At 37.2% G+C, this 14,729-nt stretch overlaps 7 non-coding genes and 56 pseudogenes across 7 annotated transcripts; all 63 read right to left on the bottom strand.

The window, feature by feature from the left end:
• Positions 1 to 73, bottom strand: part of LOC148460315 (5S ribosomal RNA) — a 119-nt pseudogene extending 46 nt beyond the window's left edge.
• A 115-nt stretch (positions 74 to 188) lies between these two features.
• Positions 189 to 307, bottom strand: LOC148460314 (5S ribosomal RNA; annotated as a pseudogene).
• A 116-nt stretch (positions 308 to 423) lies between these two features.
• On the bottom strand, positions 424 to 542 carry LOC148460313 (5S ribosomal RNA; annotated as a pseudogene).
• A 115-nt stretch (positions 543 to 657) lies between these two features.
• Positions 658 to 776, bottom strand: LOC148460312 (5S ribosomal RNA; annotated as a pseudogene).
• Positions 777 to 892: 116 nt separating this feature from the next.
• Positions 893 to 1,011, bottom strand: LOC148460311 (5S ribosomal RNA; annotated as a pseudogene).
• A 116-nt stretch (positions 1,012 to 1,127) lies between these two features.
• On the bottom strand, positions 1,128 to 1,246 carry LOC148460310 (5S ribosomal RNA; annotated as a pseudogene).
• A 116-nt stretch (positions 1,247 to 1,362) lies between these two features.
• LOC148460309 (5S ribosomal RNA) lies at positions 1,363 to 1,481 on the bottom strand (annotated as a pseudogene).
• Positions 1,482 to 1,596: 115 nt separating this feature from the next.
• LOC148460308 (5S ribosomal RNA) lies at positions 1,597 to 1,715 on the bottom strand. The gene has a single exon (XR_015874240.1). It is a non-coding gene; the product is annotated as a 5S ribosomal RNA (ribosomal RNA).
• Positions 1,716 to 1,831: 116 nt separating this feature from the next.
• On the bottom strand, positions 1,832 to 1,950 carry LOC148460307 (5S ribosomal RNA; annotated as a pseudogene).
• Positions 1,951 to 2,067: 117 nt separating this feature from the next.
• Positions 2,068 to 2,186, bottom strand: LOC148460306 (5S ribosomal RNA; annotated as a pseudogene).
• A 116-nt stretch (positions 2,187 to 2,302) lies between these two features.
• Positions 2,303 to 2,421, bottom strand: LOC148460305 (5S ribosomal RNA; annotated as a pseudogene).
• Positions 2,422 to 2,536: 115 nt separating this feature from the next.
• On the bottom strand, positions 2,537 to 2,655 carry LOC148460304 (5S ribosomal RNA; annotated as a pseudogene).
• Positions 2,656 to 2,771: 116 nt separating this feature from the next.
• On the bottom strand, positions 2,772 to 2,890 carry LOC148460303 (5S ribosomal RNA; annotated as a pseudogene).
• A 115-nt stretch (positions 2,891 to 3,005) lies between these two features.
• LOC148460302 (5S ribosomal RNA) lies at positions 3,006 to 3,124 on the bottom strand (annotated as a pseudogene).
• Positions 3,125 to 3,240: 116 nt separating this feature from the next.
• On the bottom strand, positions 3,241 to 3,359 carry LOC148460301 (5S ribosomal RNA; annotated as a pseudogene).
• Positions 3,360 to 3,474: 115 nt separating this feature from the next.
• LOC148460300 (5S ribosomal RNA) lies at positions 3,475 to 3,593 on the bottom strand (annotated as a pseudogene).
• A 116-nt stretch (positions 3,594 to 3,709) lies between these two features.
• LOC148460299 (5S ribosomal RNA) lies at positions 3,710 to 3,828 on the bottom strand (annotated as a pseudogene).
• Positions 3,829 to 3,944: 116 nt separating this feature from the next.
• Positions 3,945 to 4,063, bottom strand: LOC148460298 (5S ribosomal RNA; annotated as a pseudogene).
• A 115-nt stretch (positions 4,064 to 4,178) lies between these two features.
• On the bottom strand, positions 4,179 to 4,297 carry LOC148460297 (5S ribosomal RNA; annotated as a pseudogene).
• A 116-nt stretch (positions 4,298 to 4,413) lies between these two features.
• Positions 4,414 to 4,532, bottom strand: LOC148460296 (5S ribosomal RNA; annotated as a pseudogene).
• A 115-nt stretch (positions 4,533 to 4,647) lies between these two features.
• LOC148460295 (5S ribosomal RNA) lies at positions 4,648 to 4,766 on the bottom strand (annotated as a pseudogene).
• A 116-nt stretch (positions 4,767 to 4,882) lies between these two features.
• LOC148460294 (5S ribosomal RNA) lies at positions 4,883 to 5,001 on the bottom strand (annotated as a pseudogene).
• A 116-nt stretch (positions 5,002 to 5,117) lies between these two features.
• Positions 5,118 to 5,236, bottom strand: LOC148460293 (5S ribosomal RNA; annotated as a pseudogene).
• Positions 5,237 to 5,352: 116 nt separating this feature from the next.
• On the bottom strand, positions 5,353 to 5,471 carry LOC148460292 (5S ribosomal RNA; annotated as a pseudogene).
• Positions 5,472 to 5,587: 116 nt separating this feature from the next.
• Positions 5,588 to 5,706, bottom strand: LOC148460291 (5S ribosomal RNA; annotated as a pseudogene).
• A 115-nt stretch (positions 5,707 to 5,821) lies between these two features.
• On the bottom strand, positions 5,822 to 5,940 carry LOC148460290 (5S ribosomal RNA; annotated as a pseudogene).
• Positions 5,941 to 6,056: 116 nt separating this feature from the next.
• LOC148460289 (5S ribosomal RNA) lies at positions 6,057 to 6,175 on the bottom strand (annotated as a pseudogene).
• A 116-nt stretch (positions 6,176 to 6,291) lies between these two features.
• Positions 6,292 to 6,410, bottom strand: LOC148460288 (5S ribosomal RNA; annotated as a pseudogene).
• Positions 6,411 to 6,526: 116 nt separating this feature from the next.
• LOC148460287 (5S ribosomal RNA) lies at positions 6,527 to 6,645 on the bottom strand. The gene has a single exon (XR_015873068.1). It is a non-coding gene; the product is annotated as a 5S ribosomal RNA (ribosomal RNA).
• A 116-nt stretch (positions 6,646 to 6,761) lies between these two features.
• LOC148460286 (5S ribosomal RNA) lies at positions 6,762 to 6,880 on the bottom strand (annotated as a pseudogene).
• A 116-nt stretch (positions 6,881 to 6,996) lies between these two features.
• On the bottom strand, positions 6,997 to 7,115 carry LOC148460285 (5S ribosomal RNA; annotated as a pseudogene).
• A 115-nt stretch (positions 7,116 to 7,230) lies between these two features.
• Positions 7,231 to 7,349, bottom strand: LOC148460284 (5S ribosomal RNA; annotated as a pseudogene).
• A 116-nt stretch (positions 7,350 to 7,465) lies between these two features.
• On the bottom strand, positions 7,466 to 7,584 carry LOC148460283 (5S ribosomal RNA; annotated as a pseudogene).
• Positions 7,585 to 7,699: 115 nt separating this feature from the next.
• LOC148460282 (5S ribosomal RNA) lies at positions 7,700 to 7,818 on the bottom strand. The gene has a single exon (XR_015874238.1). It is a non-coding gene; the product is annotated as a 5S ribosomal RNA (ribosomal RNA).
• A 116-nt stretch (positions 7,819 to 7,934) lies between these two features.
• Positions 7,935 to 8,053, bottom strand: LOC148460281 (5S ribosomal RNA; annotated as a pseudogene).
• A 117-nt stretch (positions 8,054 to 8,170) lies between these two features.
• On the bottom strand, positions 8,171 to 8,289 carry LOC148460280 (5S ribosomal RNA; annotated as a pseudogene).
• A 116-nt stretch (positions 8,290 to 8,405) lies between these two features.
• On the bottom strand, positions 8,406 to 8,524 carry LOC148460279 (5S ribosomal RNA; annotated as a pseudogene).
• Positions 8,525 to 8,640: 116 nt separating this feature from the next.
• LOC148460278 (5S ribosomal RNA) lies at positions 8,641 to 8,759 on the bottom strand (annotated as a pseudogene).
• A 116-nt stretch (positions 8,760 to 8,875) lies between these two features.
• LOC148460277 (5S ribosomal RNA) lies at positions 8,876 to 8,994 on the bottom strand (annotated as a pseudogene).
• Positions 8,995 to 9,109: 115 nt separating this feature from the next.
• LOC148460276 (5S ribosomal RNA) lies at positions 9,110 to 9,228 on the bottom strand (annotated as a pseudogene).
• Positions 9,229 to 9,344: 116 nt separating this feature from the next.
• Positions 9,345 to 9,463, bottom strand: LOC148460275 (5S ribosomal RNA; annotated as a pseudogene).
• A 115-nt stretch (positions 9,464 to 9,578) lies between these two features.
• LOC148460274 (5S ribosomal RNA) lies at positions 9,579 to 9,697 on the bottom strand. The gene has a single exon (XR_015874390.1). It is a non-coding gene; the product is annotated as a 5S ribosomal RNA (ribosomal RNA).
• A 116-nt stretch (positions 9,698 to 9,813) lies between these two features.
• LOC148460273 (5S ribosomal RNA) lies at positions 9,814 to 9,932 on the bottom strand (annotated as a pseudogene).
• A 116-nt stretch (positions 9,933 to 10,048) lies between these two features.
• Positions 10,049 to 10,167, bottom strand: LOC148460272 (5S ribosomal RNA; annotated as a pseudogene).
• Positions 10,168 to 10,282: 115 nt separating this feature from the next.
• LOC148460271 (5S ribosomal RNA) lies at positions 10,283 to 10,401 on the bottom strand. The gene has a single exon (XR_015873968.1). It is a non-coding gene; the product is annotated as a 5S ribosomal RNA (ribosomal RNA).
• A 115-nt stretch (positions 10,402 to 10,516) lies between these two features.
• Positions 10,517 to 10,635, bottom strand: LOC148460270 (5S ribosomal RNA; annotated as a pseudogene).
• Positions 10,636 to 10,751: 116 nt separating this feature from the next.
• LOC148460269 (5S ribosomal RNA) lies at positions 10,752 to 10,870 on the bottom strand (annotated as a pseudogene).
• Positions 10,871 to 10,986: 116 nt separating this feature from the next.
• Positions 10,987 to 11,105, bottom strand: LOC148460268 (5S ribosomal RNA; annotated as a pseudogene).
• A 116-nt stretch (positions 11,106 to 11,221) lies between these two features.
• On the bottom strand, positions 11,222 to 11,340 carry LOC148460267 (5S ribosomal RNA; annotated as a pseudogene).
• Positions 11,341 to 11,456: 116 nt separating this feature from the next.
• Positions 11,457 to 11,575, bottom strand: LOC148460266 (5S ribosomal RNA; annotated as a pseudogene).
• A 116-nt stretch (positions 11,576 to 11,691) lies between these two features.
• Positions 11,692 to 11,810, bottom strand: LOC148460265 (5S ribosomal RNA; annotated as a pseudogene).
• A 115-nt stretch (positions 11,811 to 11,925) lies between these two features.
• On the bottom strand, positions 11,926 to 12,044 carry LOC148460264 (5S ribosomal RNA). The gene has a single exon (XR_015874237.1). It is a non-coding gene; the product is annotated as a 5S ribosomal RNA (ribosomal RNA).
• A 115-nt stretch (positions 12,045 to 12,159) lies between these two features.
• Positions 12,160 to 12,278, bottom strand: LOC148460263 (5S ribosomal RNA; annotated as a pseudogene).
• A 117-nt stretch (positions 12,279 to 12,395) lies between these two features.
• On the bottom strand, positions 12,396 to 12,514 carry LOC148460262 (5S ribosomal RNA; annotated as a pseudogene).
• A 116-nt stretch (positions 12,515 to 12,630) lies between these two features.
• On the bottom strand, positions 12,631 to 12,749 carry LOC148460261 (5S ribosomal RNA; annotated as a pseudogene).
• Positions 12,750 to 12,865: 116 nt separating this feature from the next.
• Positions 12,866 to 12,984, bottom strand: LOC148460260 (5S ribosomal RNA; annotated as a pseudogene).
• Positions 12,985 to 13,099: 115 nt separating this feature from the next.
• LOC148460259 (5S ribosomal RNA) lies at positions 13,100 to 13,218 on the bottom strand. Its single transcript, XR_015874236.1, has one exon. It is a non-coding gene; the product is annotated as a 5S ribosomal RNA (ribosomal RNA).
• Positions 13,219 to 13,334: 116 nt separating this feature from the next.
• LOC148460258 (5S ribosomal RNA) lies at positions 13,335 to 13,453 on the bottom strand (annotated as a pseudogene).
• Positions 13,454 to 13,569: 116 nt separating this feature from the next.
• On the bottom strand, positions 13,570 to 13,688 carry LOC148460257 (5S ribosomal RNA; annotated as a pseudogene).
• Positions 13,689 to 13,803: 115 nt separating this feature from the next.
• LOC148460256 (5S ribosomal RNA) lies at positions 13,804 to 13,922 on the bottom strand (annotated as a pseudogene).
• A 116-nt stretch (positions 13,923 to 14,038) lies between these two features.
• LOC148460255 (5S ribosomal RNA) lies at positions 14,039 to 14,157 on the bottom strand (annotated as a pseudogene).
• Positions 14,158 to 14,273: 116 nt separating this feature from the next.
• LOC148460254 (5S ribosomal RNA) lies at positions 14,274 to 14,392 on the bottom strand (annotated as a pseudogene).
• A 116-nt stretch (positions 14,393 to 14,508) lies between these two features.
• On the bottom strand, positions 14,509 to 14,627 carry LOC148460253 (5S ribosomal RNA; annotated as a pseudogene).
• Between the last annotated feature and the right edge of the window lie 102 nt (positions 14,628 to 14,729).

Here is a 14,729-nt window from a genome sequence, read left to right as displayed (position 1 = left end):
AACCAAGCCCAACACTGCACAGCTTCCAAGATCAGATGAGATTGGGCATGTCCAGTGTGGTTTGGCTGTAGGTGCTCAAAAACTTTAACTTTAGACCTCTTTTACTTCTTAACGCAAGTAATTTCATTGATAAGTTTAAAAATGAAATGTAAAATGTAACAGAAAAGAATGTTATGGCAGTATAAAATTACCTACAGCAAATGGTATTACCAGGTGGTCTCCCATCCAAGTACTAACCAGGCCCAACACTGAATAGCTTCCAAGATCAGATGAGATTGGGCATGCCCAGTGTGGTTTGGCTGTAGGTGCTCAAAAACATTAACTTTAGACCTCTTTTACTTCTTAACTCAAGTAAATTCATTGATAAGTTGAAAAAATTTAATGTAAAATGTAATAGAAAAGAATGTTATGGCTGAATAAAATTACATACAGCACCTGGTATTCCCAGGTGGTCTCCCATCCAAGTACTAACCAGGCCCAACACTGCATAGCTTCCAAGATCAGACGAGATTGGGCATGTCCAGTGTGGTTTGGCTGTAGGTGCTCACAAACATTAACTTTAGTCCTCTTTTACTTCTTAACTCAAGTAAATTCATTGATAAGTTTAAAAATGAAATGTAAAATGTAATAGATAAGAATGTTATGGCAGTATAAAATTACCTACAGCACCTGGTATTCCCAGGTGGTCTCCCATCCAAGTACTTATCAGGCCCAATACTGCATAGCTTCCAAGATAAGACGAGATTGGGCATGTCCAGTGTGGTTTGGCTGTAGGTGCTCAAAAACATTAACTTTAGACCTCTTTTACTTCTTAACTCAAGTAAATTCATTGATAAGTTGAAAAAATTAAATGTAAAATGTAATAGAAAAGAATGTTATGTCAGTATAAAATTACCTACAGCACCTCGTATTCCCAGGTGGTCTCCCATCCAAGTTCTAACCAGGCCCAACACTGAATAAATTCCAAGATCAGACGAGATTGGGCATTCCCAGTGTGGTTTGGCTGTAGGTGCTCAAAAACATTAACTGTAGACCTCTTTTACTTCTTAACTCAAGTACATTCATTGATAAGTTGAAAAAATGAAATGTAAAATGTAACAGAAAAGAATGTTATGGCAGTATAAAATTACCTACTGCTCCTGGTATTCCCAAGTGGTCTCCCATCTAAGTACTAACCAGGCCCAACACTGCATAGCTTCCAAGACCAGACGAGATTGGGCATGTCCAGTGTGGTTTGGCTGTAGGTGCTCAAAAACATTAACTTTAGACCTCTATTACTTCTTAACTCAAGTAAATTGATTGATAAGTTGAAAAAATTAATTGTAAAATGTAATAGAAAAGAATGTTATGGCAGTATAAAATTACCTACAGCACCTGGTATTCCCAGGTGGTCTCCCATCCAAGTACTAACCAGGCCCAACACTGCATAGCTTCCAAGAGCAGATGAGATTGGGCATATCCAGTGTGGTTTGGCTGTAGGTGCTCAAAAACATTAACTTTAGTCATCTTTTACTTCTTAACTCAAGTAAATTCATTGATAAGTTTAAAAATGAAATGTAAAATGTAATAGAAAAGAATGTTATGGCAGTATAAAATTACCTACAGCACCTGGTATTCCCAGGTGGTCTCCCATCCAAGTACTAACCAGGCCCAACACTGCATAGCTTCCAAGATCAGATGAGATTGGGCATGTCCAGTGTGGTTTGGCTGTAGGTGCACAAAAACTTTAACTTTAGACCTCTTTTACTTCTTTACTCAAGTAAATTCATTGATAAGTTGAATAAATTAAATGTAAAATGTAATAGAAAAGAATGTTATATCAGTATAAAATTACCTACAGCACCTGGTATTCCCAGGTGGTCTCCCATCCAAGTTCTAACCAGGCCCAACACAGAATAGCTTCCAAGATCAGACGAGATTGGGCATTCCCAGTGTGGTTTGGCTGTAGGTGCTCAAAAACATTAACTTTAGACCTCTTTTACTTCTTAACTCAAGTAGATTCTATTGATAAGTTGAAAAAATGAAATGTAAAATGTAACAGAAAAGAATGTTATGGCATTATAAAATTACCTACAGATCCTGGTATTCCCAAGTGGTCTCCCATCCAAGTACTAACCAGGCCCAGCACTGCATACCTTCCAAGATCAGACGAGATTGGGCATGTCCAGTGTGGTTTGGCTGTAGGTGCTCAAAAGCATTAACTTTAGACCTCTATTACTTCTTAACTCAAGTAAATTGATTGATAAGTTGAAAAAATTAATTGTAAAATGTAATAGAAAAGAATGTTATGGCAGTATAAAATTACCTACAGCACCTGGTATTCCCAGGTGGTCTCCCATCCAAGTACTTATCAGGCCCAATACTGCATAGCTTCCAAGATCAGACGAGATTGGGCATATCCAGTGTGGTTTGGCTGTAGGTGCTCTAAAACATTAACTTTAGTCCTCTTTTACTTCTTAACTCAAGTAAATTCATTGATAAGTTTAAAAATGAAATGTAAAATGTAACAGAAAAAAATGTTATGTCAGTATAAAATTACCTACAGCAAATGGTATTACCAGGTGGTCTCCCATCCAAGTACTAACCAGGCCCAACACTGCATAGCTTCCAAGATCAGATGAGATTGGGCATGCCCAGTGTGGGTTGGCTGTAGGTGCTCAAAAACATTAACTTTAGACCTCTTTTACTTCTTAACTCAAGTAAATTCATTGATAAGTTGAAAAAATTTAATGTAAAATGTAATAGAAAAGAATGTTATGGCTGAATAAAATTACATACAGCACCTGGTATTCCCAGGTGGTCTCCCATCCAAGTACTAACCAGGCCCAACACTGCATAGCTTCCAAGATCAGACGAGATTGGGCATGTCCAGTGTGGTTTGGCTGTAGGTGCTCTAAAACATTAACTTTAGTCCTCTTTTACTTCTTAACTCAAGTAAATTCATTGATAAGTTTAAAAATGAAATGTAAAATGTAACAGAAAAAAATGTTATGTCAGTATAAAATTACCTACAGCAAATGGTATTACCAGGTGGTCTCCCATCCAAGTACTAACCAGGCCCAACACTGCATAGCTTCCAAGATCAGATGAGATTGGGCATGCCCAGTGTGGGTTGGCTGTAGGTGCTCAAAAACATTAACTTTAGACCTCTTTTACTTCTTAACTCAAGTAAATTCATTGATAAGTTGAAAAAATTTAATGTAAAATGTAATAGAAAAGAATGTTATGGCTGAATAAAATTACATACAGCACCTGGTATTCCCAGGTGGTCTCCCATCCAAGTACTAACAAGGCCCAACACTGCATAGCTTCCAAGATCAGACGAGATTGGGCATGTCCAGTGTGGTTTGGCTGTAGGTGCTCTAAAACATTAACTTTAGTCCTCTTTTACTTCTTAACTCAAGTAAATTCATTGATAAGTTTAAAAATGAAATGTAAAATGTAATAGAAAAGAATGTTATGGCAGTATACAATTACCTACAGCACCTGGTATTCCCAGGTGGTCTCCCATCCAAGTTCTAACCAGGCCCAACACTGAATAGCTTCCAAGATCCGACGAGATTGGGCATGCCCAGTGCGGTTTGGCTGTAGGTGCTCAAAAACATTAACTTTAGACCTCTTTTACTTCTTAACTCAAGTACATTCATTGATAAGTTGAAAAAATTAAATGTAAAATGTAATAGAAAATAATGTTATGTCAGTATAAAATTACCTACAGAACCTGGTATTCCCAGGTGGTCTCACATCCAAGTACTAATCAGGCCGAACACTGCATAGCTTCCAAGATCAGACGAGATTGGGCATTTCCAGTGTGGTTTGGCTGTAGGTGCTCAAAAACATTAACTTTAGACCTCTTTTACTTCTTAACTCAAGTAAATTCATTGATAAGTTGAAAAAATGAAATGTAAAATGTAATAGAAAAGAATGTTATGTCAGTATAAAATTACCTACAGCACCTGGTATTCCCAGGTGGTCTCCCATCCAAGTACTAACCAAGCCCAACACTGCACAGCTTCCAAGATCAGATGAGATTGTGCATGTCCAGTGTGGTTTGGCTGTAGGTGCTCAAAAACTTTAACTTTAGACCTCTTTTACTTCTTAACGCAAGTAAATTCATTGATAAGTTTAAAAATGAAATGTAAAATGTAACAGAAAAGAATGTTATGGCAGTATAAAATTACCTACAGCAAATGGTATTACCAGGTGGTCTCCCATCCAAGTACTAACCAGGCCCAACACTGCATAGCTTCCAAGATCAGATGAGATTGGGCATGCCCAGTGTGGGTTGGCTGTAGATGCTCAAACACATTAACTTTAGACCTCTTTTACTTCTTAACTCAAGTAAATTCATTGATAAGTTGAAAAAATTTAATGTAAAATGTAATAGAAAAGAATGTTATGGCTGAATAAAATTACATACAGCAACTGGTATTCCCAGGTGGTCTCCCATCCAAATACTAACCAGGCCCAACACTGCATAGCTTCCAAGATCAGACGAGATTGGGCATGTCCAGTGTGGTTTGGCTGTAGGTGCTCTAAAACATTAACTTTAGTCCTCTTTTACTTCTTAACTCAAGTAAATTCATTGATAAGTTTAAAAATGAAATGTAAAATGTAATAGAAAAGAATGTTATGGCAGTATAAAATTACCTACAGCACCTGGTATTCCCAGGTGGTCTCCCATCCAAGTTCTAACCAGGCCCAACACTGAATAGCTTCCAAGATCAGACGAGATTGGGCATGCCCAGTGCGGTTTGGCTGTAGGTGCTCAAAAACATTAACTTTAGACCTCTTTTACTTCTTAACTCAAGTACATTCATTGATAAGTTGAAAAAATTAAATGTAAAATGTAATAGAAAATAATGTTATGTCAGTATAAAATTACCTACAGCACCTGGTATTCCCAGATGGTCTCCCATCCAAGTACTAATCAGGCCGAACACTGCATAGCTTCCAAGATCAGACGAGATTGGGCATTTCCAGTGTGGTTTGGCTGTAGGTGCTCAAAAACATTAACTTTAGACCTCTTTTACTTCTTAACTCAAGTAAATTCATTGATAAGTTGAAAAAATGAAATGTAAAATGTAATAGAAAAGAATGCTATGTCAGTATAAAATTACCTACAGCACCTGGTATTCCCAGGTGGTCTCCCATCCAAGTACTAACCAGGCCCAACACTGCATAGCTTCCAAGATCAGACAAGATTGGGCATGTCCAGTGTGGTTTGGCTGTAGGTGCTCAAAGACATTAACTTTAGACCTCTTTTACTTCTTAACTCAAGTAAATTCATTGATAAGTTGAAAAAATTTAATGTAAAATGTAATAGAAAAGAATGTTATGTCAGTATAAAATTACCTACAGCACCTGGTATTCCCAGGTGGTCTCCCATCCAAGTACTAATCAGGCCCAGCACTGCATAGCTTACAAGATTAGACAAGATTGGGCATGTCCAGTGTGGTTTGGCTGTAGGTGCTCAAAAACATTAACTTTAGACCTCTTTTACTTCTTAACTCAAGTAAATTCATTGATAAGTTGAAAAAATTAAATGTAAAATGTAATAAAAAAGAATGTTATGTCAGTATAAAATTACCTGCAGCACCTGGTGTTCCCAGGTGGTCTCCCATCCAAGTACTAATCAGGCCGAACACTGCATAGCTTCCAAGATCAGACGAGATTGGGCATTTCCAGTGTGGTTTGGCTGTAGGTGCTCAAAAACATTAACTTTAGACCTCTTTTACTTCTTAACTCAAGTAAATTCATTGATAAGTTTAAAAATGAAATGTAAAATGTAATAGAAAAGAATGTTATGGCAGTATAAAATTACCTACAGCACCTGGTATTCCCAGGTGGTCTCCCATCCAAGTACTAACCAGGACCAACACTGAATAGCTTCCAAGATCAGACGAGATTGGGCATGTCCAGTGTGGTTTGGCTGTAGGTGCTCAAAAACATTAACTTTAGACCTCTTTTACTTCTTCACTCAAGTAAATTCATTGATAAGTTGAAAAAATTAAATGTAAAATGTAATAGAAAAGAATGTTATGTCAGTATAAAATTACATACAGCATCTGGTATTCCCAGGTGGTCTCCCATCCAAGTACTAACTAAGCCCAACACTACATAGCTTCCAAGATCAGATGAGATTGGGCATATCCAGTGTGGTTTGGCTGTAGGTGCTCAAAAACATTAACTTTAGACCTCTTTTACTTCTTTACTGAAGTAAATTCATTGATAAGTTGAAAAAATTAAATGTAAAATGTAATAGAAAAGAATGTTATGGCAGTATAAAATTACCTACAGCTCCTGGTATTCCCATGTGGTCTCCCATCCAAGTACTAACCAGGCCCAACACTGCATAGCTTCCAAGATCAGACAAGATTGGGCATGTCCAGTGTGGTTGGGCTGTAGGTGCTCAAAAACATTAACTTTAGACCTCTATTACTTCTTAACTCAAGTAAATTCATTGATAAGTTGAAAAAATTAAATGTAAAATGTAATAGAAAAGAATGTCATGGCAGTATAAAATTACCTACAGCACCTGGTATTCCCAGGTGGTCTCCCATCCAAGTACTAACCAGGCCCAACACTGCATAGCTTCCAAGATCAGACGAGATTGGGCATGTCCAGTGTGGTTTGGCTGTAGGTGCTCAAAAACATTAACTTTAGACCTCTATTACTTCTTAACTCAAGTAAATTCATTGATAAGTTGAAAAAATTAATTGTAAAATGTAATAGAAAAGAATGTTATGGCAGTATAAAATTACCTACAGCACCTGGTATTCCCAGGTGGTCTCCCATCCAAGTACTTATCAGGCCCAATACTGCATAGCTTCCAAGATAAGACGAGATTGGGCATGTCCATTGTGGTTTGGCTGTAGGTGCTCAAAAACATTAACTTTAGACCTCTTTTACTTCTTAACTCAAGTAAATTCATTGATAAGTTGAAAAAATTAAATGTAAAATGTAATAGAAAAGAATGTTATGTCAGTATAAAATTACCTACAGCACCTGGTATTCCCAGGTGGTCTCCCATCCAAGTACTAACCAAGCCCAACACTGCACAGCTTCCAAGATCAGATGAGATTGGGCATGTCCAGTGTGGTTTGGCTGTAGGTGCTCAAAAACTTTAACTTTAGACCTCTTTTACTTCTTAACGCAAGTAAATTCATTGATAAGTTTAAAAATGAAATGTAAAATGTAACAGAAAAGAATGTTATGGCAGTATAAAATTACCTACAGCAAATGGTATTACCAGGTGGTCTCCCATCCAAGTACTAACCAGGGCCAACACTGCATAGCTTCCAAGATCAGATGAGATTGGGCATGCCCAGTGTGGTTTGGCTGTAGGTGCTCAAAAACATTAACTTTAGACCTCTTTTACTTCTTAACTCAAGTAAATTCATTGATAAGTTGAAAAAATTTAATGTAAAATGTAATAGAAAAGAATGTTATGGCTGAATAAAATTACATACAGCACCTGGTATTCCCAGGTGGTCTCCCATCCAAGTACTAACCAGGCCCAACACTGCATAGCTTCCAAGATCAGACGAGATTGGGCATGTCCAGTGTGGTTTGGCTGTAGGTGCTCAAAAACATTAACTTTAGTCCTCTTTTACTTCTTAACTCAAGTAAATTCATTGATAAGTTTAAAAATGAAATGTAAAATGTAATAGAAAAGAATGTTATGGCAGTATAAAATTACCTACAGCACCTGGTATTCCCAGGTGGTCTCCCATCCAAGTACTAACCAGGCCCAACACTGCATAGCTTCCAAGATCAGATGAGATTGGGCATGTCCAGTGTGGTTTGGCTGTAGGTGCACAAAAACTTTAACTTTAGACCTCTTTTACTTCTTTACTCAAGTAAATTCATTGATAAGTTGAATAAATTAAATGTAAAATGTAATAGAAAAGAATGTTATGGCAGTATAAAATGACCTACAGCACCTGGTATTCCCAGGTGGTCTCCCATCCAAGTTCTAACCAGGCCCAACACTGAATAGCTTCCAAGATCAGACGAGATTGGGCATTCCCAGTGTGGTTTGGCTGTAGGTGCTCAAAAACATTAACTTTAGACCTCTTTTACTTCTTAACTCAAGTACATTCTATTGATAAGTTGAAAAAATGAAATGTAAAATGTAACAGAAAAGAATGTTATGGCAGTATAAAATTACCTACAGCTCCTGGTATTCCCAAGTGGTCTCCCATCCAAGTACTAACCAGGCCCAACACTGCATAGCTTCCAAGATCAGACGAGATTGGGCATGTCCAGTGTGGTTTGGCTGTAGGCGCTCAAAAACATTAACTTTAGACCTCTTTTACTTCTTTACTCAAGTAAATTCATTGATAAGTTGAAAAAATTAAATGTAAAATGTAATAGAAAAGAATGTTATGGCAGTATAAAATTACCTACAGCTCCTGTTATTCCCATGTGGTCTCCCATCCAAGTACTAACCAGGCCCAACACTGCATAGCTTCCAAGATCAGACGAGATTGGGCATGTCCAGTGTGGTTGGGCTGTAGGTGCTCAAAAACATTAACTTTAGACCTCTATTACTTCTTAACTCAAGTAAATTCATTGATAAGTTGAAAAAAATAAATGTAAAATGTAATAGAAAAGAATGTCATGGCAGTATAAAATTACCTACAGCACCTGGTATTCCCAGGTGGTCTCCCATCCAAGTACTTATCAGGCCCAATACTGCATAGCTTCCAAGATAAGACGAGATTGGGCATGTCCAGTGTGGTTTGGCTGTAGGTGCTCAAAAACATTAACTTTATACCTCTTTTACTTCTTAACTCAAGTAAATTCATTGATAAGTTGAAAAAATTAAATGTAAAATGTAATAGAAAAGAATGTTATGTCACTATAAAATTACCTACAGCACCTGGTATTCCCAGGTGGTCTCCCATCCAAGTACTAACCAAGCCCCACACTGCACAGCTTCCAAGATCAGATGAGATTGGGTATGTCCAGTGTGGTTTGGCTGTAGGTGCTCAAAAACTTTAACTTTAGACCTCTTTTACTTCTTAACGCAAGTAAATTCATTGATAAGTTTAAAAATGAAATGTAAAATGTAACAGAAAAGAATGTTATGGCAGTATAAAATTACCTTCAGCAAATGGTATTACCAGGTGGTCTCCCATCCAAGTACTAACCAGGCCCAACACTGCATAGCTTCCAAGATCAGATGAGATTGGGCATGCCCAGTGTGGTTTGGCTGTAGGTGCTCAAAAACATTAACTTTAGACCTCTTTTACTTCTTAACTCAAGTAAATTCATTGATAAGTTGAAAAAATTTAATGTAAAATGTAATAGAAAAGAATGTTATGGCTGAATTAAATTACATACAGCATTTGGTATTCCCAGGTGGTCTCCCATCCAAGTACTAACCAGGCCCAACACTGCATAGCTTCCAAGATCAGACGAGATTGGGCATGTCCAGTGTGGTTTGGCTGTAGGTGCTCAAAAACATTAACTTTAGTCCTCTTTTACTTCTTAACTCAAGTAAATTCATTGATAAGTTTAAAAATGAAATGTAAAATGTAATAGAAAAGAATGTTATGGCAGTATAAAATTACCTACAGCACCTGGTATTCCCAGGTGGTCTCCCATCGAAGTACTAACCAGGCCCAACACTGCATAGCTTCCAAGATCAGATGAGATTGGGCATGTCCAGTGTGGTTTGGCTGTAGGTGCACAAAAACTTTAACTTTAGACCTCTTTTACTTCTTTACTCAAGTAAATTCATTGATAAGTTGAATAAATTAAATGTAAAATGTAATAGAAAAGAATGTTATGGCAGTATAAAATTACCTACAGCACCTGGTATTCCCAGGTGATCTCCCATCCAAGTTCTAACCAGGCCCAACACTGAATAGCTTCCAAGATCAGACGAGATTGGGCATGCCCAGTGTGGTTTGGCTGTAGGTGCTCAAAAACATTAACTTTAGACCTCTTTTACTTCTAAACTCAAGTACATTCATTGATAAGTTGAAAAAATTAAATGTAAAATGTAATAGAAAATAATGTTATGTCAGTATAAAATTACCTACAGCACCTGGTATTCCCAGGTGGTCTCCCATCCAAGTACTAATCAGGCCGAACACTGCATAGCTTCCAAGATCAGACGAGATTGGGCATTTCCAGTGTGGTTTGGCTGTAGGTGCTCAAAAACATTAACTTTAGACCTCTTTTACTTCTTAACTCAAGTAAATTCATTGATAAGTTTAAAAATGAAATGTAAAATGTAGTAGAAAAGAATGTTATGGCAGTATAAAATTACCTACAGCACCTGGTATTCCCAGGTGGTCTCCCATCCAAGTACTAACCAGGCCCAACACTGAATAGCTTCCAAGATCAGATGAGATTGGGCATGTCCAGTGTGGTTTGGCTGTAGGTGCTCAAAAACATTAACTTTAGACCTCTTTTACTTCTTAACTCAAGTAAATTCATTGATAAGTTGAAAAAATTAAATGTAAAATGTAATAGAAAAGAATGTTATGTCAGTATAAATTACCTATAGCATCTGGTATTCCCAGGTGGTCTCCCATCCAAGTACTAACTAAGCCCAACACTGCATAGCTTTCAAGAGCAGATGAGATTGGGCATATCCAGTGTGGTTTGGCTGTAGGTGCTCAAAAACATTAACTTTAGACCTCTTTTACTTCTTTACTCAAGTAAATTCATTGATAAGTTGAAAAAATTAAATGTAAAATGTAATAGAAAAGAATGTTATGGCAGTATAAAATTACCTACAGCTCCTGGTATTCCCATGTGGTCTCCCATCCAAGTACTAACCAGGCCCAACACTGCATAGCTTCCAAGATCAGACAAGATTGGGCATGTCCAGTGTGGTTGGGCTGTACGTGCTCAAAAGCATTAACTTTAGACCTCTATTACTTCTTAACTCAAGTAAATTCATTGATAAGTTGAAAAAATTAAATGTAAAATGTAATAGAAAAGAATGTCATGGCAGTATAAAATTACCTACAGCACCTGGTATTCCCAGGTGGTCTCCCATCCAAGTACTAACCAGGCCCAACACTGCATAGCTTCCAAGATCAGACGAGATTGGGCATGTCCAGTGTGGATTGGCTGTAGGTGCTCAAAAACATTAACTTTAGACCTCTATTACTTCTTAACTCAAGTAAATTCATTGATAAGTTGAAAAAATTAATTGTAAAATGTAATAGAAAAGAATGTTATGGCAGTATAAAATTACCTACAGCACCTGGGATTCCCAGGTGGTCTCCCATCCAAGTACTTATCAGGCCCTATACTGCATAGCTTCCAATATAAGATGAGATTGGGCATGTCCAGTGTGGTTTGGCTGTAGGTGCTCAAAAACATTAACTTTAGACCTCTTTTACTTCTTAACTCAAGTAAATTCATTGATAAGTTGAAAAAATTAAATGTAAAATGTAATAGAAAAGAATGTTATGTCAGTATAAAATTCGCTACAGCACCTGGTATTCCCAGGTGGTCTCCCATCCAAGTACTAACCAAGCCCAACACTACACAGCTTCCAAGATCAGATGAGATTGGGAATGCCCAGTGTGGTTTGGCTGTAGGTGCTCAAAAACATTAACTTTAGACCTCTTTTACTTCTTAACTCAAGTAAATTCATTGATAAGTTGAAAAAATTTAATGTAAAATGTAATAGAAAAGAATGTTATGGCTGAATAAAATTACATACAGCACCTGGTATTCCCAGGTGGTCTCCCATCCAAGTACTAACCAGGCCCAACACTGCATAGCTTCAAAGATCAGACGAGATTGGGCATGTCCAGTGTGGTTTGGCTGTAGGTGCTCAAAAACATTAACTTTAGTCCTCTTTTACTTCTTAACTAAAGTAAATTCATTGATAAGTTTAAAAATGAAATGTAAAATGTAATAGAAAAGAATGTTATGGCAGTATAAAATTACCTACAGCACCTGGTATTCCCAGGTGGTCTCCCATCCAAGTACTAACCAGGCCCAACACTGCATAGCTTCCAAGATCAGATGAGATTGGGCATGTCCAGTGTGGTTTGGCTGTAGGTGCACAAAAACTTTAACTTTAGACCTCTTTTACTTCTTTACTCAAGTAAATTCATTGATAAGTTTAAAAATGAAATGTAAAATGTAATAGAAAAGAATGTTATGGCAGTATAAAATGACCTACAGCACCTGGTATTCCCAGGTGGTCTCCCATCCAAGTTCTAACCAGGCCCAACACTGAATAGCTTCCAAGATCAGACGAGATTGAGCATTCCCAGTGTGGTTTGGCTGTAGGTGCTCAAAAACATTAACTTTAGACCTCTTTTACTTCTTAACTCAAGTACATTCTATTGATAAGTTGAAAAAATGAAATGTAAAATGTAACAGAAAAGAATGTTATGGCAGTATAAAATTACCTACTGCTCCTGGTATTCCCAAGTGGTCTCCCATCCAAGTACTAACCAGGCCCAACACTGCATAGTTTCCAAGATCAGACGAGATTGGGCATGTCCAGTGTGGTTTGGCTGTAGGTGCTCAAAAACATTAACTTTAGACCTCTATTACTTCTTAACTCAAGTAAATTGATTGATAATTTAAAAAAATTAATTGTAAAATGTAATAGAAAAGAATGTTATGGCAGTATAAAATTACCTACAGCACCTGGTATTCCCAGGTGGTCTCCCATCCAAGTACTAACCAGGCCCAACACTGCATAGCTTCCAAGAGCAGATGAGATTGGGCATATCCAGTGTGGTTTGGCTGTAGGTGCTCAAAAACATTAACTTTAGACCTCTTTTACTTCTTTACTCAAGTAAATTCATTGATAAGTTGAAAAAATTAAATGTAAAATGTAATAGAAAAGAATGTTATGGCTGAATTAAATTACATACAGCATTTGGTATTCCCAGGTGGTCTCCCATCCAAGTACTAACCAGGCCCAACACTGCATAGCTTCCAAGATCAGACGAGATTGGGCATGTCCAGTGTGGTTTGGCTGTAGGTGCTCAAAAACATTAACTTAAGTCCTCTTTTACTTCTTAACTCAAGTAAATTCATTGATAAGTTTAAAAATGAAATGTAAAATGTAATAGAAAAGAATGTTATGGCAGTATAAAATTACCTACAGCACCTGGTATTCCCAGGTGGTCTCCCATCCAAGTACTAACCAGGCCCAACACTGCATAGCTTCCAAGATCAGATGAGATTGGGCATGTCCAGTGTGGTTTGGCTGTAGGTGCACAAAAACTTTAACTTTAGACCTCTTTTACTTCTTTACTCAAGTAAATTCATTGATAAGTTGAATAAATTAAATGTAAAATGTAATAGAAAAGAATGTTATGGCAGTATAAAATTACCTACAGCACCTGGTATTCCCAGGTGATCTCCCATCCAAGTTCTAACCAGGCCCAACACTGAATAGCTTCCAAGATCAGACGAGATTGGGCATGCCCAGTGTGGTTTGGCTGTAGGTGCTCAAAAACATTAACTTTAGACCTCTTTTACTTCTAAACTCAAGTACATTCATTGATAAGTTGAAAAAATTAAATGTAAAATGTAATAGAAAATAATGTTATGTCAGTATAAAATTACCTACAGCACCTGGTATTCCCAGGTGGTCTCCCATCCAAGTACTAATCAGGCCGAACACTGCATAGCTTCCAAAATCAGACGAGATTGGGCATTTCCAGTGTGGTTTGGCTGTAGGTGCTCAAAAACATTAACTTTAGACCTCTTTTACTTCTTAACTCAAGTAAATTCATTGATAAGTTTAAAAATGAAATGTAAAATGTAGTAGAAAAGAATGTTATGGCAGTATAAAATTACCTACAGCACCTGGTATTCCCAGGTGGTCTCCCATCCAAGTACTAACCAGGCCCAACACTGAATAGCTTCCAAGATCAGACAAGATTGGGCATGTCCAGTGTGGTTTGGCTGTAGGTGCTCAAAAACATTAACTTTAGACCTCTTTTACTTCTTAACTCAAGTAAATTCATTGATAAGTTGAAAAAATTAAATGTAAAATGTAATAGAAAAGAATGTTATGTCAGTATAAAATTACCTACAGCATCTGGTATTCCCAGGTGGTCTCCCATCCAAGTACTAACTAAGCCCAACACTGCATAGCTTTCAAGAGCAGATGAGATTGGGCATATCCAGTGTGGTTTGGCTGTAGGTGCTCAAAAACATTAACTTTAGACCTCTTTTACTTCTTTACTCAAGTAAATTCATTGATAAGTTGAAAAAATTAAATGTAAAATGTAATAGAAAAGAATGTTATGGCAGTATAAAATTACCTACAGCTCCTGGCATTCCCATGTGGTCTCCCATCCAAGTACTAACCAGGCCCAACACTGCATAGCTTCCAAGATCAGACGAGATTGGGCATGTCCAGTGTGGTTGGGCTGTATGTGCTCAAAAACATTAACTTTAGACCTCTATTACTTCTTAACTCAAGTAAATTCATTGATAAGTTGAAAAAATTAAATGTAAAATGTAATAGAAAAGAATGTCATGGCAGTATAAAATTACCTACAGCACCTGGTATTCCCAGGTGGTCTCCCATCCAAGTACTAACCAGGCCCAACACTGCATAGCTTCCAAGATCAGACGAGATTGGGCATGTCCAGTGTGGATTGGCTGTAGGTGCTCAAAAACATTAACTTTAGACCTCTATTACTTCTTAACTCAAGTAAATTCATTGATAAGTTGAAAAAATTAATTGTAAAATGTAATAGAAAAGAATGTTA

Source organism: Taudactylus pleione, unplaced genomic scaffold, assembly GCF_031769625.1.
Source record: "Taudactylus pleione unplaced genomic scaffold, aTauple2 ptg000967l, whole genome shotgun sequence".
In the NCBI taxonomy this organism is placed as follows: Eukaryota; Metazoa; Chordata; class Amphibia; order Anura; family Myobatrachidae; genus Taudactylus; species Taudactylus pleione.
The sequence above is the reverse complement of the archived record's forward strand: the minus strand, read 5'-3'. Positions and strand labels throughout refer to the sequence as shown.